We start from the raw sequence: 8946 nt of genomic DNA, 5'->3' as shown, positions 1-8946 counted from the left end.
AGATCAGACTGACTGTGCATGTGAGCTGCAAGTAACTGTCAGCTATCAGATGTAGCCACAGCAGTGTCTGGACACATTGGTTAGCCACCCTCCCCATCTGACCTCAGTGCAAGGCCTATCACGTACAGAAGGCCAAAAAGGAGGGCTCTGGCCTGCAAACCACTCAATCAGGCTGGGCCACAAATTGTGGTGTTGAGAAACTTGCTGAAATCAGGTGTCTAAAAGTCACAAGAATGTGGGTGGCTGGAGAGTTGGGTTGTAGGGGTTGTCAGCATTTTTCAGCTGTGTTGTATCTGGTGTGCCTGTCTCTGTGGATCAGATTCTACTGCCTAGGCCCTCCTCTGCTTGGAGATATTCACGGAGAATGGAAACACAAAGACATAACCCACATGTTCACCAAGTGACTAATGTAGGAGAGGGCCATGCTGTACACTAGCCTGACACCAGGCAGTCCACAGGGTTGAAAAGTATTTAACAGTATTTTATGTTAACCCTGGAAACCTGCTGAGAAGCTGAAGCAGTCCTTCCTGCTGACTGTGATCTGCCAAGTGCTGCCTGACACCAATACTTGCCCCTCTCTTTTTGTAGATTTGGGCCTTTGCCTTTCTTGATTCTCTCTCTCAGTCTGCCATCTCAACCCTCGTGCTCCTTCACTTCCTATGTATTTATAGTTAACTTCCTTTGTGTTGTTCTATTTTGTGTGATGGGTCAATTAGGAGTTTTCAATTTACTGGAATCAGTGCACACATTTTAGCATGCCATTTGCAGGAAAGGACACTCAGTACATTATGGCTTATACTCATACTCAAACCAAGGAAAGGAAATGATTTGTGATCCACACTTTCCTTGTGAACTCTGGCTACTATTGATTACCGTGCGGATGAAATACATCCTGGTGTCAGCCTCTGAATCCAAATCGCTTTATTGTCCTCTGGTTTATGGCAACAAAATAAGAACAAGTCAGGAAGTACCCAAAATAATACCGATATGCACTGAGTGCATATCATACCAGACAAAAGAAGTCTCTATTGCACGTGCAGAACCAACAGTGATTTTGATGATTTTCTAGAAAAAGACATTGACAGCAAATGATAAAGCTAGAGACAGTGTTTCATTTGTTGGGATAAGGAAGTGCTTTGAAAATGAAAATATTTAGCATGGAAGAGAAGAGACATTAAATGAATGTGTTTTTATTGTACAACTGGCTTTATAAAATGGCTTTGTAGTTTATTGGTTTGTGCCATGTGGCCCATTTCTGGCACTTGCTTTAGATGCTCCAGGGAGCTGTGTTCTCAAGTATCCTCACATATTAATGAAAGTTTGTATTGTTTTAGGGGAAGCAGACCGAGGAGGGGACCACAAAGAGAGCTCTTGACAGCATGGGTTACAGAAGGAAAGAGTCCAGAAAAAAATATTTGGACGTGAAATAAAAGCCATCAGAAGAAACCTGATGTGGTAAGGTTTTACATTTTCACAGCTAGAGACCTATCTGGACAAGAGCACAAAACACACTATCTTGACCTTTCAGTCACAAAGCTGTATTCTGGAAGTTGTCTGAGCTTATATTTCTGACAGAAAAAAAAAAAAAAAAAGAGCTCAAATCTACTATGTATTGTTGAGCTGTTGTATTTTCAGGCTTTATGTCAGGATTTGATTGCATGTTTGGAATTTTATTATTCTCTTTTTATTACATGAGACAGTGAAAAGGGTGAGGTGTGTGCATTGAAAACTTCTGATGTCTAGTTGCTAGGATATCATGTATGTTTTTGAAGTCTTTTATCAAGGCAAATGGACAATAATACTGTTGTTTTTTTTTTGATTGTATGATGGGCTTTGTCAAAATACTTACAGTCATGAAAACTGGTGGACATTTCTTTAATTCCTACTGTTTTACTGACTGGCTGAAGCTCTCTGAGCAGTTCAGACTCAGTACCTGAACCTAAAACAATGGCTATGTTTTAGCCAAAAGTATATTGTCGTTGCAATTTAAATTTGGCAGACTACATCTTGACACACAAAAAATAATTTCATCTGTTCTGTTTGTACTTTCTAGGACTTTCAGTAATTCAAACGTGTATGGTATAAATCCAAGCTGTGGGTTTCAATACTTCATACAATAATTTTCTAAATATCGAATGACTTTATGGGGATAGAATAACCTTATGATTTGTGCACATTTATTAGATATGTGTAATATTACAATAATAATTTTTTTAAAGAAAATTCTGTTTCATTAATTTAAATGCTTGAGTTGAAATTATGAATTCAATATTTTGTATAATTGTCAAAAGATATGTAAATAAGCATGTCCATATATAAATTCTGTTATGTTTCAGGGTAGGTCAACTAATAAGGAAATAAACTTTACATTCTTATGGAAAAACCACCACCACCACCACCAAAAAATAAAAAATCAACAAAAAACCCTAAACAGCCTACATTCTATTCTGAGCCATCCATCATTAAAATTTCTTCTGTGCTTTATGCATGCATGACTAAATTTTTGAACTGTTTGAGCTTCAGTATTTTATTTCATTTGAGTTTCTGTAAGTGCTTTCTAATTAGAATTACAGTTCAATTACTTGAAAATTTTCTCCAAAGCAGCCTCTGCACCAGAAAGAGGACTGGGAAACACCTGTTCTTTAGAGATTTTGGTATTGTTCTGTAGTATCAGAAAAAATCTTTTAGCAAAACCAGACTTGCTGAAGCTGATGATGATTCTTGCTCTAGGCCAAATTTTCTTTGCATGAAAAGATCTATTGCTCCCATTCTTGTACACCTCATTAATGAACTCACCTCACACTCTGCATGTTTTGAAAACTCCATGTGAAGGGTTCTATATTCAGCACTGGCTGAATGAATTACCAAATGCATGTTTATGAATTTTGGTCTTCTAATTTACAAAGCCCAGAGTACTTCACTATGTATCTTTTCATTTTATATACATATATATATATATATATTTGTATACATATACATATATTACTATCTTGGAAAGACTCCTCTAGAGTAAGGAAGAGATGCGTATGAGCATAACCCAATGAGCATAACTGATTTGTTGTAAGTAGTCAAATCTTGTATTACATTTGCAAATTTTTGTTTAAACAATTTTAATTAAGGTCAGGTTTTCTAGTACTTGGATGGATATCCAAGTACAGTCACATAAGACTGTCCACACAGTCACATAAGAACAGTCACAACACCACTTTGTTCACTTTGTGATCTAAAAAGCATGTAGACCACATTAGCAATGGACCATTTCTCAGCTTGTAAATCCTGCTTGGATGTGCTTCATATAGAGGTTGAGAGGGTCAGCTTCTGAATCTCTGAACAGCTTTGGGACAGTAAAATCTTATGCAATGCTAGGTGAGTGGAACTGATTCATGACTGCCCGCATCTGACTCTGTGCACCTGGGAGAGTTGGCAGGTAACGCTGGGGATGCAGTCAGCAGAGCGAGTATCCCAGTGCTGTTACCATCACCCCAAAATAAAGTCTACCAACTACCGTGCTGGATGCAATTTCTTGTAACAGGGGAACAAAGAAGATTTTTTGTGTAACTGTATCTTATTCTCATGATATATCTGTATTGTTCTGAATGCTGAGTGTATTCATTTCCAGTGCCATACAGCAACCATAAACCCAGTGATTTTCTTTATACTGAGAATTTTCTGTCTGCTTCTTAAGTAGAAGAAAGGAGCCAAAACTCAGCTGTGAATATGATCTGCTACCTTTTGTATCAGAAGTCACACTTTCTGATGTGAAAGCTTCTATGGCACTCTCTTTAAGAATAGCAGTCCTGGCAAAACTCCTGAAACAGCACCCTACTATGTCCTAAAATTCAACTGATTGTGGCACCTTTTCCTACCATCTGTGCCACATTGCTTTGTTGCTGTGCTAGTCACCGCCTGCGTTTCAGCCTGGATATAACGGATAGCTGATGAAAGTAGCTGATAAAAAAGTCTTCCTACTTTGCTTCATGAGAGTGTGATCAATGTGAATCAATGTGAGAGTGTATTCTGTGATTCTGGGTAGAAAAAAAAAAGAACTCCATTAGAAATTCAAAACAGTAACATGCATTTCTTCACTGAAACCTTCAGTTGCAAGCACCTTGAGTTATATTAGCTGTTCTCATTTTTAGAATTTATATGTGGACAAATAAATAAGGCATTACTGTCAGGACTGCTGGACAATATTTCTAAATTAACACCAGAACTGCACCCGATTCTCCGTCTAAGCCTCAGAAACATTAAAAGGACAACAGGTGAAACCTCATGATGCATCTGTAAGGTGTAATATATAGCTCACCACCCAAGAAGAAGTCTGTGTGTGTGTGTGGTGTCTTAAAATCTCTCTGGGTCCTGCCAGTTCAGAGACTCTTGAAGGACTGAACATTATAACTTAGAAAGAATTCTTGGAACTAGATCGCCAAGTGTCTATGATAGAAAAACCTTCAGTAGTTAGGAAAAAAGTTTTAACATCCTTTATGCTCTGTTGACTCTTGTTCCCAACATTAACAAGTTCAACCAGAGTTGAGGAACTTGTTCAACATTGCAGTCCCCAGAAGTTTACATTTCAACAAACATAAAATATGAACAAAGGAGACAAACAAAAAGAACAGAGAAAGGAAGGATATGGCTTCAAACAAATGATCCAATATAAGTCAAAATACAGCTAAAGAAAGAGAGGAAGAATAAATCCTTTAAATGAGCAACATTAGCCACAAAGCCCCAAATGACCATGAAAAAATCCAAAACCACCAGGAATTATTCATAGAAGCTCACGCCCTCCCCTAGACATTACAAACTACTGAGTATGCTGAGGCTCCACAGCCTGTGTTTTCCTTAACCATAACCCTAACATTAACTGTAACGCTTGCCATGCTCTGAGTGCACTAATAGACATTGATGGCCCTAAGCAGCCTCACCTGGGATGCTGCCCACACACCCTCTGCCCATGGGGGGGCCCAACATGCCATTTAAGCTCAGACGTGGGTCATCACTTTTTTTTGTGCTATGTTGGCATTCTGTTTGTCCTTCTGTCTTTCTGTTCATCTGACTTCATCCCCTGGCTGGACCTTAGGCTTGCATTGCAGGTAGTTTTGTTGCTAGCTTTTTTTCTTGGGTGGACTATTCTGATTCATGTTATAGCCTCATTTGCAGTCTTGCCTCCAGCTGCTCTCCACTGTAGTGTCTGGGTGGACCCTGTTTCCAAAACCCTGTTCTGCCTATTGCATTCATATGCTATGGGACTGTGCTCCAGTCAGTGTGGGCAAGGACTTTGCTGAGGTTACCCTTGGCTCCCAGTTTGCCCTCTATTGTGGAACAGCCCTGCTTGTGTTGCTCCCTGGAAGCACTAAGCATAGCACACCTGGCATGCTGAGAAAGAAAGCATGGGGTGTGATAGCCTCAAACCTGTTTCTCTAGAGGTTTGAAACAGTGTTTTCAGGATCTAGAATTTCAGGGTGGAGGGTTGTTTTTTGAAAACAATTGCTCTTACTGTGATATGGCTGTCAGTACTTGCAGAAGATCCAGATCTTGAGAAAAGTCAAAGAAAAATAAATACTGTTTGTACAATTCATACTTTGAGCTAGCAAACGAATAGTACGTGTACCAGAGACTTGAGGTGGGGTTCTGGATGGGGAATGGTGTCCATTTTATAAGAAATTTAGAAGCTTCGCATATTTAAATTGGAACTCTCATAAAAACAAACAAACAAAACCAACAAAAAAAAACAACCTTTCAGAATGAGATTGCCATTCTGTGTCCAACTTGACAAAGTACACAGCAAAGAAATTGCAAGGCTGGAAGCAGGGTTTCTGGGATCTCTTTTTGTCAGGTAGGCTGTTGGCCTGGGCAGTGTGGTCAGGCTCTTCAGCACCCTGCTGGAGTGAGCAGGTATGTGAGCTGATGGGAAGCACGAGGCAGGATTTGGAAACAGCTTAATCTGGCAGAATTTCATTAAAATTGAAACAACTGTGGGAAACATTTAGACATTAATGGATAGGCAATTTGAGAATAGAAAAATGTTCAATAAAAATAGCAGTGTTGTTGTTTTCTCCTCCAGTTGGCTCTACTGGTAATTCTCCTTGCATACCATGCAGTAGTAGTTGGTATGGTTCCATGTGATTGTTTTTTGGCTTCGGGGTTTTGGTTGCTTTTAGATTCCTTTGCTCAGAAATGTTGTTAGTTATATAGAGAAAACAACATCAAAATAGCTTGCAGTCTTAATCACTCAAGAGTTAAGAAACAGAATTAAGATTGTTGAGGCCATTATAGTTCAATCCCTGTGTACATTATGAGATAGTCTTTAATTACATGATCTCATTCTTTGTTTTCCCACAGGACCCTGCCTCATTCAGAGTGCAGGATGAACAGTGCTTGGAATGAATCAGCACAACACAGTGAAAGAGTCTGTTGTTTGCAGGACTCATCTCAGTTGTTGAGGAAGTTGGAATATGTGTTTTGAATGAGTTGGGATGTCAAGAAAAGAAAGGATGATCTTGTAGCTGAGGCAACTGTATATTTCCCTGGAGAATGGATTTCTGTCACTGCCTTTGCCAAAAAGATTCTGTGAGGTACTGTTTTGGGGGAGAAAAGACATAACTTTTCTCAGGTATCCATTAACAGCAAACACATAATTTTCTTAGAAATCTGAGGATGTGGCTTCACATGCTGTTGATCCAGCGTAAAAAAAAAAAAAAAAGTTCAGTGAATACTGTTCTTCATTCTTGTACTTTGGTGAAATTTTAGTGTGCAATCATAAGAATTGCTTTACTTAAGAGTTGTGTAAAAGTGTCCTGTGCTTTCAATACTTCATATTCTGAACTCTTAACATAACTATTTGGTGTAAGTATGTTAACAAGGTTACCTGTATACAGAGCTAGCATTTAGTTAATTGTTTAATAGAAAACTAGAAAAAGTGACTAAGAGTAATAAGTTTTAGTATATGAGGGTATTGAATAGTAGCACAAACTACTTAACGTTTTAATTAGATGTTTCCTAATTTGTGATGATAGTCTGTATTTATCTTTGACACTCAGCTGTATATCCTTCTACAGTAGTTGCAAACTGTCTGCGAAGGACTTATTTTCTTTTGCAGTTTTTAAAAATCTAATTTATTTCCAGTAGTAAGAGGTTCTTTTTAATTCAGGGCATTGATGAAACTTTGTATCAGCTTTCACATATTCAACTTGCATCTAATCTCTTCTCCATACATTTTAGTGTGATTGTCCTTTTCTTTTGACACTTATTTTTACACATCAGTTTAGCCAATGCTAAAGTGATGTGGCGAAGATTAATCTTCCCTTATTCTAGAATAAAGTAGAAATAATCCAATTGGCTTCTGTTCCTGTGTAACTAGGTTTTACTTCATAAGAGACTAATCAATAGAGTAAGGTCCAAGCTGTACTCAGAAGTTGGGTTGCAAGTCAGCTTAGATGAAATATTGCTAAAATGTGAATATTTTTCTCTAAATCATAGTATTGTAAGAATAAAAAGAGTTTGAAGATGTCAGAGATAAGAAAAAATGCTATCAACACCAATAATGCAAACAGGGTCTCTGCATTGTAGCTGGGGGAATTCTCAGCTCCTCAAGATATTACTGATTTTTAGCCCTCATTATTTAAAGTAATTGAACTGAAAATCACTGTTTTGTTTTACAGCGGGGAGAACAATGTGAGATTCCTAAAATTGTACTCTTAGTTTCTAAGTGGTTGATTGTGTAGCAAATATTCCCATGTTCTCTTCATCTCTGACATGCTGAAATATAATAGCAATACATTAGTAGTCTAAAATTCTTTCTTCATGTGTGAAAGCCTATACAATCTTTGTTCTGTATTTTAGCTGTTCAGTTTAATGATATGAATGTTGAAATATTTTCAGAGGGGTTTGGACTTTGGATTTGTTGTTTGTAATGGCAAAACAGTAAAGGGAGTGGTAACGAAGGGAGATCACTGACAGATCTGCATGGATTCTAATGTCTTTTTTTTTTTTTTGAGTCATAAAAGGTTATCTTGCTTTAAGTGATTATTCATTATAGAAGCTAGGTAAAATCATAAACTCATATTGGATGTTTTTTTACTTGAGTTTTAATTCACAGCAATCAACCCTAGTCCAGGATAATAATAAACTGAGCTTTATGAGAATGTTCCAGAGTTGATGAGGGTCCGGATGTGGCTGTGACTGTGAGTGTGGAAGCGTGCATACTCAGCACAGATGGGAAGGGGAATGTCACTGCCACCGCAGTGCAAGTACCCTGAGCCATGGAGGAGTAAATCCAGCTGAGTCAGTGAGGCTTCCAGCCAGGGGTGCTTTCTCCAAAGCACAGCCATGCTGTGTGCTGCGTTGCTCCATGTTAGTTAAAGCAGGATCTCTTCTAAAGCAAGGATATTGGGTCTAGAGAGTAGAGAATGACTTTAGGAAGGACAGTTAAGCCACATAGATTATTCTGGTTTATGCCTGACAGAACAAGCAACTTCTAGCCTTGCAATAATTCACTGAATCTTATGTTAGAGTCAAACTATGTTCTGAAAAAAAAAAAAAAAAGGGTAATTGGATAATTTAGGACTTGCCTACCTTATATCAGCTTTGGTTATTTAGTAAGCGTAATAACTAAGGGTTATTTTAAGCTGTTAGATCTGCCCGTTTCCTTAAATTTTACTTTGGACAGACTCTGAGAAGTGCTACTTTGACTTTTCCTATTTCCTGTATCAACTATAGCAATGTGATGTAATTCAGGTGGAGGACTATTTCTAAATCTGTCCTGACAACAGAAGCGTGTTCAAATAAATGAATGTAAAAATAATACTTAACCTTTTTTGGGTCTCACTGTTACACAGATGTACAAAAGCAGAGATTGTGACAGATGAGGTGACATCAGCTTTCCCTTAACAGTAATATTAGTAGCAAGCCTGGAGATATAGAAGGTACTGTGCAATTCACTGTCGC

The sequence above is a fragment of the Cygnus atratus genome, chromosome 4 (assembly GCF_013377495.2).
Source record: "Cygnus atratus isolate AKBS03 ecotype Queensland, Australia chromosome 4, CAtr_DNAZoo_HiC_assembly, whole genome shotgun sequence".
NCBI lineage: Eukaryota > Metazoa > Chordata > Aves > Anseriformes > Anatidae > Cygnus > Cygnus atratus.
Note: the sequence above shows the minus strand (reverse complement) of the source record.